We start from the raw sequence: 6565 nt of genomic DNA, 5'->3' as shown, positions 1-6565 counted from the left end.
GACTAACATATTTTTTAAACTAGCTTATTTTATGTGCAATCTGCATAATGCTAAACATACACTACATTCTATTCATATATAGATTTTCTATTTTTGCCGTGAGATCACCGCCAAACTAACTAGTTAACCAACTTCCTAAATGTATGATACCATTTCAACCAACTAATAATTCCCCCAACAAGTGAACTAAATAGGTCTGAATAAATCACTTGACTCTTTCACCTGTTTCAAGGTAGTCGTATCTCACATCTTGTGATAACAAGCGCTTTATAACATTGCTTAAATAATTGATAAAGTTTCATTTTATAGTCAGGCTTCCTCTTTGTCAGTGTCACAGCTGTACCGTTGCTTTTGGTCAATCTAGTTTACAGTATAAAATATATGTAATGCATGCTAATGAAGACATTACAAAAAGTACCAGGGTGGTCCATGATAGATAGATAGATAGATAGATAGATGGATGGACAGATGGTCACCTGGTTGAGCTGTAGCAAGTTCTATTTCTGAATTCTTTTATTGTTTATCGTTATCTTTTTTCAGGATCTTAATCATCCCTCTGCCCTTTTTAAGGATTCAGATCAGCTAGCCAGTTTTGTTGTTGCCTCCATCTTGGTTTCGCCCTTCATGCGCTCCTTTATGTCTGTCAATACTCTCAGTAGCTCCAAATGAGAGACTGAAGAACAAAAAACCAAATGTCTTTCCAACTTTTCATCCAAATGACAATCTGAGGGATTTTAAAATCGATTACTATTGAAAAACACCTGATCTGCCTGGATGAATGGGCCTAAATTACTCCTGAACTGTGTGAGAAGCTGGTATTTAAAGCAGAAAAGGGGTAATTTTGGGGCCTCTAGTGTCACCAAATGGAATTGCAAAAATAATAAAATTAGGGTCTCTTTCACTATATGTGTGTGTGAACGTTTTAACTGATAAATCATGTTCAACTTTCATACCAAAATGTGTTCTGGAATTAAGGAACAACTGAAACCAGACGTGCAAAAACATGGCTTTCTAAACGTGTCAAGATTACATTTTATACAGATATTTAGCTGTCTTTTAGACATATTTTATGCATACTACAGTAAATGGGGAATGTGAAAGTGTTTTAACATGCAACCAAGTTTACTGGGATAGTGTGCATATTGTTGCCACAATCTAGAGTTCATAAATAATAATTTGGCAATTCGTTCCATATGTGTTGATGTATACTGTATGTGGGGCTGTTTGTGCTGCTGCAGATGTGCACCAGTATTTTCTAAGGGCTGTATGCACCTGTGCGCATGCGCTGTGCGTTTAACGTAGTGTTGGTTTTGTTTGTTTTTCCATGCCAGTATAAATAAGCTCTGGAGGAACAGGTGTTTGAAATAATTCACCAAAATGAAGTCTCTCGTGAAGTCGGCTGATGATAGATATGCAAATAAAGCTCAGTAATGAACACACTCGATGAAACGGATTTGAGGTGTGTTCTGAATATAACTTCTGTCTAATTTTTTTAGATTTATTTTTGGCATTTTATGCCTTTTATTTAGATAGGACAGTAGGTCGACAGGAAGTGGGTGAGAGAGGGGGGGGGATCGGGAAAGGTCCACGCAGTGTTGCCAACTTAGCAATTTTGTTGCTAGATTTAGCAACTTTTCAGACTACCCTAGCAACTTTTTCTTCCAAAAGCACCTAGCAACAAATTTAGCTATTTTTACAAATTTATTTGGCAACATTTAGCAAATTTTGATAAGTGACTCAAATAATAAAAAAGGCACACATTTTCCATCTAAATGAAACCAAAGGTGCCTAGCAGTACACAATTCACATGAATTAAGTTGGCTGCTATTAGCAATTGTTTAATTTAATAATAATAATAATAATAATTGAATAATTGTTCATTTATGATACACCCTTGTTAGTAGCTTGCACTTGAGATTGTTGATCAGTTGATCAAGAAAAATATCTAGAAAAATTAAAAATGTAGTAATTTTCCAGGACATTATCCATAACCCGAAAACACAAAATACAATGCGTAATTTAAAATGTAGGTAAAAAAACGTGTGAATAATAATTATGGAAAATTCCTTCATATTAATAGATTTTGCCCTATTTTTACAGACTTTTCTTAGAGTGTAGCATACGAACTACTAATACACTGCTTAAATCTATAATTGTTCAGAATGAGTAGTTTTACTAGTTTACTAGCTAATAAAAATAAACTTAAATTGTAATTGTTAAAAAATGTGAAAGTGTTAAATAATTCAATGTTGTATTTAAAATTAGTTATTTATATTTTAATATTATATTATGCATTTATATTATTTTATAAACACAGCTAAATTAACATATTTACATTTTTTTTGCATCGTGATTACGCAATGACGTCACCACGCAATGACATCGCGTCATTTAGCAACAAATCAATCTTCCTTTAGCAACTTCCCCTGAAAATTAGTTGACAACACTGGGTCCACGAGCCGGGACTCGAACTCGGGACGCCCGAAGCGCAAAGGCGCTACATGTCGGCACGCTGCCCATGAGGCCATCGGTGCCGACCTGTCATTTTGTTTTTGTCTCTGACTTTTAGTTTGATGTTTTATTTATGACTCATTAGCATTAAAGAGATAGTTCACCCAAAATGAAAATTCTGTCATTAATTACTCCTGTCATTAATTCCTCACCCTCATGTCGTTCCAAAACCATAAGACCTTCGTTCATCTTCGGAACACAAATTAAGATATTTTTGATGCAATCCGAGAGCTTTCTGACCCTCAAGGGTGCTACCACGATCAAGGGTAAATTAGTCCATGTGACATCAGGGGTTCAACCGTAATTTCATGAAGCTACGAGAATACTTTTTGTGCGCAAAGAAGAAAACAAAAATAATGACTTTATTCAACAATTCGTCTCCTCCGCGTCACCCTGGCGCCATTGTTAAATAAAGTCGTTATTTTTGTTCAGTCATGAATCATTCATTCAAATGATTCGTTCAAAATGCTGATCAGGGACAACAAGCGACTGGCTTTACGAGCGATTCGTTCAACCATTTACTCGATCGATTCATTCAGGAATGCAACTGATTCTGTTTTTCGCTTGGGAGATTGTTGGTGAGGTGAAGATTAAAGAAAAATAACTGACAATGGCAATAACTGGCAATTCCACACGCACAATCTGTTGGATATTAAAACAGCACTGTTTGTGAGATATTGTTTTTACTTTACCTTTGGATTGCTTTAAATTCTGCGGACGAAATGCAGTGATTTCAACCCACTTCTGAGGAAATGTACCGTGAGGGATGAATTTTCCTCCAGATTTAACATGGCATAATTTTGTTGAATTTGTCGCGTTTTCCTTTATAAAGCTGCTTATTTTGGAAATAACCTGTGAATGAGCATTGCTTAATTCATCACTTAATACTTTGCCCGCAAAAATTGCTCTAACGTGAATGCACCTTTAATGTTATCGGCAATTTGTCCCAACTGTATGATGTCGAATGCCATGTCCGGTACTCAACTCAAAAGGGTCAGAGAAAAGTGTGCGCTCATATTCTTTCATTTTATGATTGGGGGAAGTTCAGTTCTCCAAATTCAGTGATCCGATTCATTTTTGAATCAAAGCCAGAGCAGCAAACTGTGCCAGGTGACTGTGACGGACTGCCGTTTTGCAAATCGTTTTGTGTTTTTGTAGTAGAATTGAAATGATTTGCAAAGCACTTTTGCATAGCTAAGCAGTTTCCCGATGTTTTTTGTGTTTGTAGGTAACCCTCCCTCTGGCCAGAGCAGAAAGAACATGAAGCAGCGCTTCCTCAAACTTCTGCCCTGCTGTCATGTTGACTCCACACCAACTGTCAGGCAAAGCAAGTGACCCACTGTCTGTTGCTTTCCTTTCCTCATGTTCTTTGTCTGTGACTAATTAGACATAGCTCTAAAATGCATTTAGTATTGTTTGCAGTTTTCTGTATAATATTTGTATCTTTTCATCTGTCATATAGACAGTATAGAGGAGGATTTTGAGCTTGCCGTTGTGTGCTGCAGGCCGGATAGTCTGGAAAAAATGATGGAACAGACCAAATTCTCTAAAACAGAGCTACAAATCCTCTATAGAAGTTTCAAAAATGTAAGAAACTTTTCGCTTAATGACTTTATAAATTCCGAATTCTTGATGGACTCGACAATAAGTGTATAGTGATATACAATTTTTAACGTGTGTTTATGCTTCTCGCCTACACTTTTTTTTTTCAAGCAAAAAAGGCTTACTGTACCTTTAAGACTTCTAAACGTAAATCCCCTCTGTTGTGATTGGCTAGTCTCGATCACGTGACTCTGAAGACTGGAGTATTGATGCTGAAAATTCAGCTTTGCATCACAGAAATAAATTACAGTTTACAATATATTCAAATGGAAAAGAGTTATTTTAAATCGTAAAAATATTTCATAATATTACTGTTTTTATTGTATTTTTGATCAACTAAATATGCAGCCTTGGTAAAGCAAAAGATTAATACTAATTATTATTTCTTTTAAACTTCTAATGCCTGCCATGTTTCTACTAGGTCTCAGATTGTTCATTTATTGATCGTTTATCTGTTTGCACTCAGAAAATGGATCGCAACAATGATGGTGTCGTCACAATGGAGGAGTTCCTGGAATCGTGTCAAAAGGTATAAGGACAACACGAAAACTAATTATGATTTCTATATTTTTTATGCTTTTGGTATTCAATACAAATCTTCCTTTTTTTTCTTCTTTTTTTTAGAATGTGAGTGTGATTACTCATTATAAAGACACATAAGAACTAAGGTGTATCCAGGGTCCAAAATTAACACTCCAAACATAAGTAAAATTAATTAGGAGTGATGTCTACATTAAAGGAATAGTTAACCAAAAATGAAAAATTGCTGAAAATGTACCCTCAGGCCATTCTAGATTAGGATGAGTTTGTTTCTTCATCAGATTTGGAGAAAGATTTGTAGCATTACATCACTTGCTCACCAATGGATGTGGATGGGTGCCGTCAGAATGAGAGTCCAAACAGCTGATAAAAACATCACAATAACACACAAGTAATCCACACTACTCCAGTCCATCAGTTAATGCCTTGAGAAGTGAAGAGCTAAATGTTTCACCAATGGATGTGGATGGGTGCCGTCAGAATGAGAGTCCAAACAGCTGATAAAAACATCACAATAACACACAAGTAATCCACACTACTCCAGTCCATCAGTTAATGCCTTGAGAAGTGAAGAGCTAAATGTTTCACCAATGGATGTGGATGGGTGCCGTCAGAATGAGAGTCCAAACAGCTGATAAAAACATCACAATAACACACAAGTAATCCACACTACTCCAGTCCATCAGTTAATGCCTTGAGAAGTGAAGAGCTAAATTTTTCACCAATGGATGTGGATGGGTGCCGTTAGAATGAGAGTCCAAACAGTTGATAAAAACATCACAATAACACACAAGTAATGCACACCACTCCAGTCCATCAGTTAATGCCTTGAGAAGTGAAGAGCTAAATGTTTCACCAATGGATGTGGATGGGTGCCGTCAGAATGAGAGTCCAAACAGCTGATAAAAACATCACAATAACACACAAGTAATCCACACAACTCCAGTCCTTCAGTTAATGCCTTGAGAAGTGAAGAGCTAAATGCTTGTAAGAAACAAATCCATCACTAAGTTCTTAACGTCAAACTGTCGCTTCTGGCTAAAATACAAGTCCATGTTTCATAATAAAGTTTCCTCCAATGAAAAAGTCATACTGTCAGAATCAGGAGAGAAATATGCACAGATCAAGAACTGTTTACAAGCAAGAACAGCCCAAAGCATGCTCTAAACAAACACTGTGGTGTTTTTATCAGCTGTTATTCTGACGGCACCCATTCACTGCAGAGCATCCTTTGGTGAGACACTGATGCAATGCTACATTTCTCCAAACCTGATGAAGAAACTAACTCATCTACATGATTAAATGAGTAAATGTTTAGCAGATTTCCATTTTTGTATGAACTGTTCCTTTAATATGCTCTTTGTTGTTGTTGTTGTTGTTTTTACCAACTGTTTTTGTTCAGGATGAGGCCATCATGGAGTCCATGCAGATGTTGGATCACGTAATTTAGCTCTGCATGAGGATCTTTGGAAAATGTTTGAGAACAGCAACAGTGTTTGATCTGTTGTGGCGTCTGCCTGATGACGTCCTCCATCTTGCACCTACAAAAAAAGACCGACAGTGAACACCTGAACAGGTGCAAAGCGAGCATGCCATGTTATTCTACACCCTGAGGATGAAATGATGTTTCTGAAGATCAGCTGTTGTATGCCACTGTCTTTGCATTGTTTTTTTTCGTTTAATATCATGTGAAGAGATATTTTAAGCCAGTTCTACAAAAATGGCTCTTACAATATATAAGTGCACTAACACCTTATATCACTATTATGTTTCCCACAGAAAGGAATGTGTGAAAATCCTATAAATACAATCTACAAGCATTATTCATGTCAGATGTAATTTATTTAGATTATGTTGTAACCCACTACTTTAAAATATATGTATATGCACAACAATTTACAATCAGTGTCAC

Source organism: Sinocyclocheilus anshuiensis, unplaced genomic scaffold (genome assembly GCF_001515605.1).
Source record: "Sinocyclocheilus anshuiensis isolate Anshui unplaced genomic scaffold, SAMN03320099.WGS_v1.1 scaffold259, whole genome shotgun sequence".
NCBI lineage: Eukaryota > Metazoa > Chordata > Actinopteri > Cypriniformes > Cyprinidae > Sinocyclocheilus > Sinocyclocheilus anshuiensis.
Note: the sequence above shows the minus strand (reverse complement) of the source record.